At 40.2% G+C, this 14,223-nt stretch overlaps 1 protein-coding gene across 1 annotated transcript in view; it reads left to right on the plus strand.

Annotated features, from left to right (window-relative positions):
• The window catches only part of esama (endothelial cell adhesion molecule a), a 55,286-nt gene that overhangs the window by 19,358 nt on the left and 21,705 nt on the right, over positions 1-14,223 (plus strand). The window lies entirely within an intron of this gene.

Here is a 14,223-nt window from a genome sequence, read left to right on the forward strand (position 1 = left end):
CAGACAGAACCAGAAAACCTGTATTCTGACTTGTAATTCTAATTTACTAAAATCTGTTTATACCTTTAAAAACAGAGATGCTCCGTATAAATACCGTTTTATTTTTCCAGTACACCTTTTCTGAGTGCTTTGTTTGTGCACGCCTAAAAGAAGTGTTTTTTGGCATCTTTTCATAACCACTGAGCTATAAATACGCTGGGACAGCAGGAATTACCATCCAGTAAAGGCCTAAAATGAAGTGAGTAGTTCCAGTTCTGTGAGCAGTCCAGCCCTGATGAAACCTGATCAGAGCAGGTAGCTCAGGCACCTATGAAGGCAGAAACAGTTCAGTGAGTCCTCCATACACAGTGTAATCAGTATTGGCATGCCATGCACATATGCACAGAAGTTCACACCCGCAGTAAACACACCCTTTCATGATACACACACACACACACCTCTGTTATACTGTAGGAGGTTTGAAAAATAAAAATTGCCTGCCACTCACCTCAGCTTAACTAAGTCTGTAAATGAGGATAGATGGGGTGTAGAGGAGCGCAAAACATCTGAGTTATGACTTATTAATGCTTTAAAGATGGGTATGTGTGTGTGTGTGCAGATGTGGGGATGGGGATTACAGAGGGCATGATGAAGTTGCTTACATAAGAGCTCATTTCCAGCCTACAGTAGTACCTTGGACTGCTTTTCCCTCGTCTTAGCTTTAGCGGAGGCCCTCGCAGGCTGTGGTGGTGGCCGCCGCGTGTCCCTTTGAATCAAAGTTGCTCACTAGGACCCGGCATGTTCCTTTCCTGCCTCGGCGCCTGGCTGCACTTGCAAACAGGCTGCAGACATCGTCTTGTATTTGCACATGCCACACCACACATACTTCACCACAGGGCTTGTGGGTAGTTGTTTTCCCAAGACGATGCCAGCACAACCTATTCATCGCTCAACAAATGCTCCTGTTTGTTTGCTCTTCTCACCCATTTTTCATTTTCTGTGGTGAGGTGAGAAGTGACAAAAATTGGCAAAGCTGCAAGAGCAAAGCGAGCAGCTCTTCATTAATTCGCTTTAGCCTCCGTTAGGATGAGACCAGTGGGATGTACTGAGTGTGTCAACAGATGATGTGATGGAGGCGCTTCTCTGACCACAAATATTATGTGGTTCATTGGAATTGTTTCTCTCTATGTCAAGCCAGAGATTGTATTGCTTGTATGTCAAGCCAGAGAAATGGTTTCATCCCACAATATAAAAGGTTATTTTCCCTTTTGCATATTCGGTTTAAAATGATCAACTTAAACAAGCTCACTTGTTTATGGTCTGGTAGCAACATATCTCACAAGCAAAGACTTAATAAAGAAATATGAAATGTTTTTAAAGACAGACTGAATTTTTTTGGCAGAAGTCTGTCATTCAATGCTCACATGTCATGTGTATGTTTAGAGAATTATTGGTCACTGTAATAATTTCCCCTGTTCAAACTGGCCACAGAGTAAACCTACTGTTGTGTGATTATACTCTAAGTAATGGTATATGATATACATTGTCTCCATTCTGTGCAAAGCTGAAGTTTAGTCTAAGCTATTGTGACGCAGCTAAACGGACGTATCCCTCCGCCCCAGCTCAGCGAGGAAACACAAGGGAGTAAATTTGTGATTGTGATTTAATTCCAAGTGAAATGTGAATATGTGTATGAGATACCCCAGGGATAATATATGTAGTGTGTGTATCATGTTGGTGTTGGAGGATTCTTTTGTTGCCTTTATGTAGATACTGCGTCCAAGGTTTGTCTACTCTGGTTACACATTGATAATGCAATCAGCATATCGTCTTACCTTCATTTCACTGCTGTCATGTATACATGCTGGACACACAGCCTGCCCTGCGTTCTATTCCCCACACATCCCCACAGACATACCTGGCAGAGATCTGCTCTCTAGTGAGTGCAGTGCGGTTTTATTATTCCTGTTGACACTAGTATCAATTATCATTCAGTGGTAGCACTGTTACTTTCGGATTGCAGTTGGAGATGCGCCAGAAACACTCAAGAAGATTTTTTTTTAAATATTATCATTGACTGCATCTAAGAGAAATGAACAATGAGCACAGGGACAGAGGATAAGAACTGTTTGTATTTTTTACTGTGTGCCATGAGTGTAGCTGTCTAACAGAAAGCACAGGATCCTGTCTCCTATCTGCCATGACCAAACCTCTACCTCCCGTCTTTTGCTGCTAATATGTTTGATTAACAGTTAAACAACATGACAGGATAATTCCTGCCACCCTTGGGACCCACTGGGCAGATCAAGTGCAAACTATCACCACTCCCCATCACATAATTACAACCCCCTCTCCCAAAGGACGTCATTGGACGATCATTGTCTATGAAGGGAGACGCACAAACTACAAGCCCCCAATGGTGAATAGCTTTTTAGGTGGGACAGCAGTGTCCTGGCGAGTCCAGAGTGCTTGGTTCAGTGGAAGAAGAGTGTCTTGCATTATGCATGGTAGTTGTTATTTTCATCACATGGTGCTGTCAGGCGTCATTGTCGTTCCTGCCCCGTCAGCACAAATTGCACTGTGTTCACAGATTGTTGTTTCGGTTTCTGCTTTAACCCCCTGTCCCTCTATCCATTTTTCCCCCCTCTTAACTTTATTTCACTGTGTTATGGAAATGGAGTTAGAGGACCCAGTGGGCTCCATTAACTGGTCCTGTCTCCAGAGTGGTGTGGTTTGAGAAGGGCTCTATAAGTCGAGGCGGTTGTTGCGACAAAGCTAGCCCTCGCTGTCAGGCCACTCAGGAGAATGAGAGGGAGAAAGTGGCCCTGCACTGGAGCCCATGCATTATTTCACACAGCAAGTGACAGCCCAGCACACAGGCACAAATGCCAACAGACGCCGGGGTGTCAGCGAGAGGTGTGTGTGTGTGTGTTGATGTGTGGATGTTTGTGTGCGTGTGCATGTACACAGCCCCCTGAATGTGTGTGTGTGTTTTTCAGGCTTTATGTCATTGCTATCATGAAAGCTTCCAGCATACAGTATCCTTCGCAGCTAAATAACACAGATTAAGGCTGGACAGGATTTAGTGAAGTTGTTAGAAGAAATCTCCAAGAGCCATGTCTGGTAAAAGCTGTTGAAATGTCTCAAAGAACTCTTTAACAAAGTGTAGTGCACCTGAAAACACAAGGCAAGATGCAAGTTTAAGCCTACTCCTAATCACTCACCTCCAGTGTAGTTTGTTGTATTTTAGATTTTTGTTTATTTTCTATGAAGAGTATTTTATGATAAAAGCTTTGTTCAAAGCACTCTAGAAATGACCTTGATAGTCTGAGCTATCTGTTCCTGCATTGGTCTATAAACGTCCATTTCCTGGAAGAGTAACTCACTCATTTGAAATGGGAATATGATGCATCATTAGTTTGTAGCTGCAGTGGCAATTTACCCTGAACCTGAGGATGAAACAGCCATGTCAGTGACTTAACTAAACTAATTATTCTCCTTCTTTATTTTCTTTAATTGCTATTTAGATACTTAGTTATTAATTTCTTTATGGAGTTGCCATTGCCAATGAAAAATCCATTTGATATGTCTCACGCACAAATGTTCAAGGATAAGGTAATGTTTTAAAGTTTTATTCATGTTACATTTAATCATGTTCACTCAGTTTCCTCCTCACCCCCTGACTCTCCTGAAATCAACAGGCAACCAGATGAAATGCACTGATCCTGCATGATGGAGTAAATTTACTGATTTACTCTTGGTTTGAACATTGTTGGAAACATTTGGGATAATGTAAGTACACAGCTGAACACAATCTAAAACAAAGCTCCAGCCATTTAGATGGAAACCTGCCAAGTGGTTCCTGACCACTATACTATACCAAATAACCAAACCTGGTTTATTGGGTGTAATGAATGCTTGACTTGGACATAAGGACATACTAGCATGTACGCACTGTTCTCGTTTTGACCCTATTGTATCCAGTTCTGTCAACCTGTGTTGGTTTGATATTCAGCAGTCCTCGAGCATTATGCTGAAATTTCCATTTTTGTCTCACTATTCAATTTATTCTGTTCCTGATAAAGGCACAGGGAAATAGAAAGTGGCGAAAGAGATAAAAAAAAATGGGAGATAGAGGAAATAAAACTGAAATCACAGAGACAGAAGAAAGATGGGAGTTGTCTGTAGCACTAGGACTGCTGATTAGGCAGGAAAGACTATGTGTTTGTGTGTGTGCTTGCTCTGATGTGTGTGTATTTGCACGTGTCTGATGATATGTGTGTATTTGTGTGCTACATCCTACTTCCTCTTTCCCCTCTTGACATTCCACTTCCCGTCACAGCGGCCTGGCGCTTCCAGATAAGGCCTTTCAGTACATTCCTTCTTCCTGCCGTCCCTCTCCCCTCCATCCAACACCGATTCCAACCCACAGCGATCAATCCCACCGATAACGGTTAGCCGCCAAAATAAATACATTCTGTCTTCTCCGCATCTCAATGCAAAAGGCATGAGGGTGCTGGTAAATAACAGCGTCTATTGTAGTAGCAGGGTGGGGGGAAAAAACAAAGCTCTCCAGGAGAAGACATGATAGGTAAAGAATGACATATGGAGAAGAGAATGTGGAGTATGCTGCTCATGTCACGTCTGAGTGGCAGAGACCTCGGCTGCTCAGCAGTAGCTGATCAATATTTTGTAACCTTTTGTGGGTGATGGGTATGTGTCAGACAGTACTGAGCAGGGATTGTTAGTGTAGCCAGTGTAAGAGAGGCACCACGCCCATCCTTCCTGCAACTGGATCCTTGCTGTGGTAGCCAGAGAAGGGACAGAGGGGGTCTGAACTCATGGGGAGAGTGTGTGTGACTTTCTGTCTCCTGTTTCTGCTCATGTGCATTAGCGTACAGGTGCTTGGTAACTGGAGTCGGTCCCCATTGTCCATTGTCCTGAGGGATTCAGGGTAGTGGGGCAGGCTGCAGTACACACAAAGACTTGATTTAGAAAACAGAGGCTCGTACCTGGAAAGAAATAGTATTGAAGTCTTTTACTTCTGCTCCTGCACTGGATCAAACAGCAGCTGCTTCTCTTCTCAAACGGAGAAGTGAAGAGAGTGTTACTGTTTGGGGAAGCAACCTGTGTGATGGCTCTTCCTTTAAAGACGAGAGGACGATCATTATCTAGCGGACTACTGAAATGGATTGAGCTCACTATGCTCATTACCTGCATGTAGGACATTTCAAACCATGAAAATACTTGCCTGACATTTAAATTAGCATTTCTCTTTCCTTCATTATTCATTTCACAAATGGCACAGAGGAGTGTGTATAAGAGGACAAGAAATGAATGTTATGGAATCAGATTTGAGAAGTAATTAGATTCTAAAGAGCAAAGAATTCATACAGAATCAAATATATCTGAAAACCCACATTATGCGAAAAAAATACCACCTATTATGACTCTAAACTGACAGCCAAAAGAGTTTGTTTGATGTTCTACCAGTTTTTTTTCCTTTTCAGACCGTTTTCCTTGTTCCTCTCAGAGTGTCCACTCAAAATGGATTACCCCCAGTTACTGATCCTTCCCTCATTCTAGATATTTCAATTGTAATGTCAACGTGTGTGAACATCCTGCCTTATTATCAAATGCATGTGTTACTTTAAAAGCCCAAATGGCTGCAGTGTAATTGCAGTCGGTTTGTAATCTCTGTAAGTCACATGTATTATAGTTATACAGTTATTGTAGTGCATTAACATCTTGATGTGTGTTTATGAGCGTAAGCATAAAGCATTATGAAAGCATTATAACACATTTTAATTGTAGGCATAAGGCAAGTGTAAAGTGTGAAAGTATAACCCAGCTTTCTTACTCATTAACTTTGTGGAAACTTTGTATAAACCAGCACTCTGACCAAACTGCTATTTTAATAATGCATTTTAAAGACATTTTCTGACAGCTGTAGTTTTTTCTTAATCTATTATTGACAAAAAGATTACAAAATCATGAATACCATAATGCAAAATGAACCTTCAGCTCCTCAGTGAATAATAACCGAGAACTTTGCCAGAACTTTGTCCGGTTCTGCTGTATGATGTCATGGTAAAGAGAGTTATAGAGTCTTGTTTCATTCACAAATCATCTTCTCATTTATTGATGTTGGGAAAGTCAGTCAGTTCTTACTTCACTCATCGTCTGTGAGTTCAGGACACTGCAGCTAGGACGTCTGCTCATGCTGACAGAACAGATCACATCAGACCAGTTCTCTCATGACCTCATGGGTTACCTGTTGGTCAGAGTTTACTTGATGATGTTAAAGCACCTGTTTTATGTCTGAGCTTTTAACCCTTTGTGCCAAAGTGTGACCTTGGACACCTACCTTTTTAGAAAGGTTCCATGCATGGAAAATCATGACATTTGTTCAATGTAATGTTTTTCCATATTTGTTTCTGTGTTTCAGTGTCCTCTTTTGTGTATGACCTTTTTTCTCTTCTTTTTTGTTGAGTGTTGACACATAGTCTGCTGTTGTTTCCCACTGCCCTCGCCTTCTCCTGTGAAACCTTGTTTATGTCTTTTGATTTTGAAGCACATTTTAACTTTACCTCAGAAAAGTGGCGTTAAAAAAACACCTAAAATTGCTGAATGATCACACAAGGACAGGGTACAATTACAGTCAAAATGTGAAGCTGATGTTGAACTTAATGTGCACTACTGCTACTTTTTGGACTTTGTTTTGTGCACTGGGACACAGTCATGCAGGAATTGAAATGGGCGTTCCTCAGACTGTTGCCACAAAATTGGAAGCGTTGCATTGTCCAAAATATCTTCGGAATGCTGAAGCACTAAGATTTTCCCTCAGCTTTTCCAACAGCCCAACAGCCACCACAACTAAATTCACTTCATTCCCATAAATTCAAATGTTCATTTTTCTGATATGTTTGGTTTTAATTAGTTATTTGGTGTTATCAAACAAGGGTGAAATGTCATGTTTGACAGCAGAGCACTGCCTGTGATTGGTGGAGATGGGTGCATTGGCAGAAGCTCGATCCCGCCGCTCCACCACCATCACTAATGCACAGTCGCTGGCTTCAAATAATGTCACCAGTGCGAAATAGTCTTAACTGTGGCAGTAGCAATTTCTCATCATGAGTTTGATTTCCATCAATGACGTGTTTACTGTCACTGGCTTTTATTTAAAATTGGTAGAAAAGTCTTGTCGGTTACATGTGTTAGCAGGTGGATGTCGGTGCACGGTTCAGTGTCACTGCATGTATGTGTCTGACTCCGCATCCGTCTGCTGCTACCATCCCTCCACCCCAGCACCAGATGTGCTTGTCTCTTTGGGGAGCCTTACCTTTAGCACTGCCTTTGAACACTGATAGGATTAGCAGTGTCGAGGCTTAGCACAGAGTCCTCGCCGCTTTGCCATCTAACCCAATCAACTCTGAGTGCAGCAGAGATGAGAGGAAGAGCTACCATGCCAACATCTCTGTCCACACACTTTTATGTTGTATCCACTCACACACACACACGCACACACACACACACACACACACACACACACACACTGTATGATATGCAATCACACTGAGCATGCTCAGAGTACAGTGTTTTTTCCTCTGTGAAATCAATTGTAATCACATCTTTGCTTCATCTAGACATAATGACTAAAACGAGACATGTCCCAGACATGTGTTTAAGCTGATTTACTGTATAAACATGACTATAAACTTAAGCCTAAAGCTTTTTGATTTTTGTGGCATATTTCATTATTTAATTCTACATATAACTGTCAACGTGCCCAAAGTGAAGAGAAATTCATACTTCAGTGCTGAACCATTAAACATTTTCCATTTTATCAGCATTGTACCTCTCTTTGCACCCCAAAGAAAAGATTGTTCTTTACTAATTCAGTGTGATTATGATGGAATTTGTGGTGTTGCAAAACAAAACAAACAAACAAACAAAAAATGCATATCTTCCGGTCGGATATTGCACAATTGTTGTGGTAACAGACTTCCGGTAATTCAGCATTTTAGCTTGGAAGCTGAATTCATGCCACCTCTGTTGAATTTTCCAAGCAGTGCTCTACATTTATCAAGTAAAAAATGACATACACAGCTAAAGGGGGGGGTTGTACAACAGAAGCCTCTATCAGACTGCAGACACTCAGCTACCATAGCAAAGGTCGCAGCTGACATTCATTTGCACTCAGCCGGTATACAGAACAGATATATCTCTGATTTATCTCTTGTAATGGCAGTCTTGTAGTAGCGTAATCAAAAAGTACTAATTAGACAGGATACTCATGTACACAAAATAACGCATATTGATATATCTTGAATTTACCTCTTGGGGATCAATAAAGGGTTATCTTATCAGTGGTATATGTGTGCTGCACAGCAATTACAATAATAAACACCACACACATCTTTTGGAGAAATATGTTGAATATGCTGGAGAAAGAATGTTGGAATCAACAAGTCATTCAAACAGTTTAGTCACTGACAGATTTTTGAAAAGTGGCTCATCCCTTAATATCTACTTTTCAATTCTGAGTGTTTCAACTTTGTCAATAAGCAGTTCCAGCAAATGTTACTAAAGACACAATATGTAGCATTTCCACATTGTTTAACAATGAAAACAGCAGCTCTCATGAGACATGCTACTTACGTCCTTTGTTTTGTTTTGATTCTCATGTTGCATAAAGTACATACTGTGTGTTTAAAAGTGTGGATTATGCCATGATCTTGGTTTGTGATAAGGAGCTATAATAACATTGGTCATTACAGATTAAAATTCTGCTTTCCCATACAGGACTTATCTTAGTATTGGCCTTAAAAAGAAATCACTCACTTTGTGTGAAAAAAGTGTTTATAGTCTCTTAGCCTTAACAAAGTTTCTTGCATGTCACTCATTCTATAGCCCTGAGCTTGATTTATGCTGTCTATAATATACTTCATTATACTGTCTTACACTGTACTGAGAACAAGACAACTGAACTGCTGCTGAAAGCCACCCATCTAGGCAACAATAAATAGTGACAATAATGACAGTGGTATATATGAAAATATTATTACTGAGAGTAGCAAAGATAAAAGTGGATAATAAAGTCTTGTCTATTGTGTATATTTCCATTTGTGTGGTAATGTCTGACTTTATGTTAGTGATAGGGGCTGTAGTAGGATAATTATAATCTCCCCAGGAACAACAATAATTACTGTTTAAATATAGGTTTCATTCTTTACTGTAGTCAGTTATGGCTATCAAGGCCACATTGACCCAAACCCAGAGTGCCACACCAACTACATGCAACCATATAATTACATAGCACAATTGCTATTATTATAATATATTTTTCATACATTATGCCAGGGCCAATCTTTATATGATCCACACCTCGAGCTCGAACTCAGTCGCTGAAAGACAAACAGTGTTTTGGCTCTTGGCTTGACAGTTAAGCTTTATGTGTACTGAGAAAATTATTCGTGGCAACCGCAAAATCTGCTGGACACAGTGATAACATCAATTAGCTGTAGACAGACTGAGCCAGAGGCCAACAGCAGTGAACTTAGAGTGTGTTAGGATTTTTATGAGTATATTTTATTGTTTTGAAACAAGACTGGCAGGTTAAGCATGGTATCATGAAGGTCATGTTTGCTGTATGAGCAGGCTTATAGATTGAAGGCTTATCTTTTAGCTCTAACTGTCACTTGCAAAGCCATGGTTACATTAAAATGTAAATAAAAAGTACTTTTATCCCAATTTCAGTAGACTATACCACAGAAATATCTTTACTGGAAGAATACGAAACAAAATGAGGTCAGAGCCAACCACACACTATGACTGGACCATGTATAGTCAATGTGCAAAATGTTGGCAATGTTCCAGATGTTTGTGTTTGTGTCTGGAATATGGATTCCTAGATATTAAATATTAATTTGTAATTTTCTGTTGCGCTCTCAGTAATATTTGTTGTTAAAGTGCAAGTTGAAGTTGCATGAACAATACTTTTCACTAATGTCTTGGGATGTTTGATTTGAAGGAAAACATTTTAATGATAATTATAACTATTCCAATTATCATTTAACCCACCCTGCATTTCCATCTGTTGAGATTGACTTTTTTGATCTCTTGAGGTTGCTGTAGCACGTAGTAGCACTCTAGCAGACTGAATTACCAAAGTAAAATGTGAATAACTATTCATCTGTTTCAACAGAGCACAGAAAACACATGCCTGCAAGTATGAGCATGTTAAGTGGGTTAGATTTATGGTTAATTTTCACTAGTGTGCTAATGGCAATTCACATTATGTGTTAGCACTTAGCTAACCAACTAGGTAAACCATTTTAAACCTGTATTCAAACTGCAATTTAAAAGCAGATCTTTGTGAAAAGAGTACCATAAACCTAAGATTTGCATATTTCTTTCATATAGCCCATCTGACGTTTCTGTCTTTGGTCTAGTCATCACTCCTGGCCCTCTGCCAACAGAGAGCTGACACTGAGCAAATTGGTATTTTTCCGTAAACAATTCCTCACAGTCTCAAGATTTAGCTTTATCGGAGACGGATGTCCGTCTGCATAATAATCCATCCACAAGTCGTTCTTTGATAGCTTGTCATAAATACTCAAGGGACTATTTCTCTTCTGTGTTTTTTTTTTTTTTTTTTTTTTTTTTTTTTTTTTTTGGTCTCTTGAGGGTAATACTCAGCAAATGTCCCAGCCAAGCTGATTTAATAGCTCATTTTACAGGTGTTTTATTTATTTATTTTTTTTATTTTCAACTCAGATCCACTGTAGGCCGAAAAGAGGACATTCTCCATTGCTCTGAGGCTGGAGGGGATATCAGAGACCAAACAGCAAAATAACCCTTTCCTCTGGAGACAGTGAACTTTGCTTGTCACTTCCCGCCTCCAAGAGCTCTTTTGTTTGTTTTTGATACCCCCTCCCCCACATGCATGTGAACTCACTAATTAGGATATGCATGTCTTCTCTAAGAAGGATAGACAGGATGTTATCAGAGGATGCTGAGGGTGCCCTAGTAAGGCATGGTGACGTGATAGATGTAAGCTCTTCTGAGTTTATCCTTGGCCTTTTTTCCACCTCTCAAAGATCGGGCCAGTGAATGTCTCATGTCACAGAAAGTAGAAAGCATCGTGACAGAGGGAAATGTGAGCCAATCATCTATGTTTAAAATAGGTTTACATGGTTTCAAAAGGTAATTTTTTGAGAAATGAAATGAATCTTTTGTATTCTCATGAGAACTTTTTCTTAATATTAACTTAAACTGAAAACAGTGAGAGAAGTATGGTAATTTGCCTTCTTGCCGAGCGTTAGATGAAAAGATGTTTGCATCTCACTTAAACCCTCACAAAACTACAATACGGTTAATCATTTTTCCACTTTCTTGGATTGATGAAACAAAAGCAATAGAACACATTAATTACTGAGCCTTAGAGATGTTGGTTGACAGATTTTGTTGCCAAGGGAAACAGCAAGGTGGTGCAGTGGTACGGCTTCAGATCTGGATCTGGGCCCTTCTGTGCGGAGTTTGCATGTTCTCCCTGTGCCTGTGTGGGTTTTCTCTTCTCTTCTTTTCTTCTCTTCCTCCCATAACCCCCAAAACATGCACATTAGGTTAATTGGCTACTCTCCATTGTCCCTAGGTGTGAGTGTGAGAGTGTGTGGTTGTCTGTCTTTGTGTGTTGGCCCTGTGATTGACTGGCGACCAGTCCAGGGTGAACCCCGCCTCTCTCCCGTTGTCAGCCAGAATAGCTGTTTCCTCTGGTTTCCATTCTCTGTGCTAAGCTAAGGTAACTAATTCCATGCACCAGCTCTGACTGTGCATGAATTTTCCATTTTGTCAAAAATATTCCAAGCTTCAGTTTCACTAAAAACATAACAGCTTTCAATTTTTTGACCTTGACTGAGCTGCGCCATTTTCAGAATTAGGGCAGTTTTTCTCAATTAATAAACATTAAAGTTATAATGGAAATATAATGAAAAAAAATATATTAAAAATCAATAATAATAAATAATAAAATCCTCTGTAACGGGCTTGATTCTTTTGCAAAGATTGCAGTTTGTGTGTGTGTGTGTGTGTGTGTGTGTGTGTGTGTGTGTGTGAGTGTGTGTGTGTGTGTCTGTTTATTATGTGCAGTGCAGACATGTTTACTATAGCATCACCAAAGTGTTGTGACAGTGTGGGAAAACCACTACACTATCTGAGAACGTGATGTAGTCCAGCTGCTCATTCAGGCCTGTCTCACACTCACGGTCATGGTGGTTCTCATTTTCCATCTCCATCTGCTGTTTACTACTATACTGCCTAGAAAATGCTTGGTCATGTGTCTTTTATTGGTGGGTGCTGTCATCAGATACTGTCACATAGCAATATATAATCACATTCCAACCAAAGAGAGAGAAACTTCTCCCCACATTCTATCATTACTGGCATTTCAGGTGAAATTAGCATGTTAAGCTGTTGTACACCTTCAATTAGCATCGCTACACTGCAGACAACCTCTTACACCCCCACACCCCCCAACACTATACATTATCAGTTTTTGTGTCAAAACAAGATGAATGCCTCACTGCAGACTCCTTATCTTTGATTTCAAGCACCTCCTCCCCTCTCGTTCCTCGTCTTTTTCAAGGTTGTGCAAGACTAGGCTCTTAATTATGGAGAAACTAATTTTCAACACCAAAGAGTTACATCTTAAAAGATATGTAAAACCTAATAATGCACTTAAAATAAGACTGAAGCTATAAATCTTAATGAGGGGAAGCTGTCAGATGAAGATCCTTTGGGAAATTAACTGAACTTTGGGGAAAATGCCAATCAAGATTGTTATACTCGGACTATGATGAGGAACATGTGTCTTTTCTCTAATTTCACACCTGATTACGGAGGTCTTTCTCCCTAATGAGGCATTTGGGTTTGTTCTTTGCACTTTGAGCTAACCATGCCACCATCAGCATCTGTTCTTGCCAGTTCTGAGAGAAATGAGGCGGGCCAAACGCAGGGTGTGCGTTGCACCATGGGAGGACCAAATAACATCACTGTGGACCTTGTCCCCTCCTTCAGTGTAGGCAAGCAAAGTTTATTTAGCATCTTTCACAGACATCAGTCACAAATTGCTTCATAGTCAAAGAAATAAAATCTGTTAAAAACAGATCGAAGCAAACAAATAAAACATAGATAAAACTCCAGAAAAAATATACAAGTGGAACAGACATAACACAAAAAAATATAAAATGTACCACATGTACCTAAATGTCTGTCCAAACAGATGGGTTTTTGGCTTTTTTATTTAAAAAGAGTTCAAACAGCTCAAGCACTTTGGGAGACTATTTTCAAAGCTTGGGGACTGCCAGCTGGAAAGCACAATCTCCACGTGTCTTCAAACACGTCCAAGGTACAAAGAGGACCAAAGAGCTCGGCTCATGATGGGACAGCTTTTAAATGGCGCAAGGAAGCTTCGTTTAGGCAGGTAAATAAAGGATTAAAGTAGTTTGGACATGCTGACATTAAAGCATGTATTATCCATTTAATTTCTTTGCACTACAGACTCAAGTTTCACTATGTTTCTTTGGTAAAAGGAACATGATTGAGTGCGTCTTAATGTGAGCGCTGAAACTCAGGGATTGGTCATAAATCACACCAAGATTAGGCAGACAGGACAGAGAGGATGAGGATAAGGTGCTGAGATTCTACACGATCACTGACTGAAGGTTATCAACCAAGACTCTGGTTTTATCTGCGTTTAACTGCATTCGCCATTCAGTTCCTAATTGCATTTACACAGTTGTTCAGTACAGAAGGTTTTTGAGGCTCATTGGATTTAAATGAAAAATACGAGTGGATTTTGTCAGTGCCAAAAAGTCCTCCTTCAACTCTTGTGTCTTTAAAGCGTGGCACTGCTCCCGGGGGGTTGACTGAATCCCTGCTCCTCTCTCGGCTTTTTGTGATGAAAGCATTTTGTTAGAGGACTGTTCAAGTTAAAATGGAAGTTTATGTTGATGATCACCGCATCTAATCAATTTTTACCTCAGCCCGGCTTTGTGTTTGCTCAGAGCTCTGCGCTCAGCTGGCAGCAGCACAAATGCATTATGGATCAAGTGTGATGATGTGATAACACAGCCACTAAAAACACACAGACACACACACAAACAAACACAACACATGCCCTTTATGATCAGAAATACCCAACATGTTGAAGTGCACATGGCTGTTTACTAGTAATCTGTTTAT

Source organism: Scatophagus argus, chromosome 14, assembly GCF_020382885.2.
Source record: "Scatophagus argus isolate fScaArg1 chromosome 14, fScaArg1.pri, whole genome shotgun sequence".
Classification (NCBI taxonomy): domain Eukaryota; kingdom Metazoa; phylum Chordata; class Actinopteri; family Scatophagidae; genus Scatophagus; species Scatophagus argus.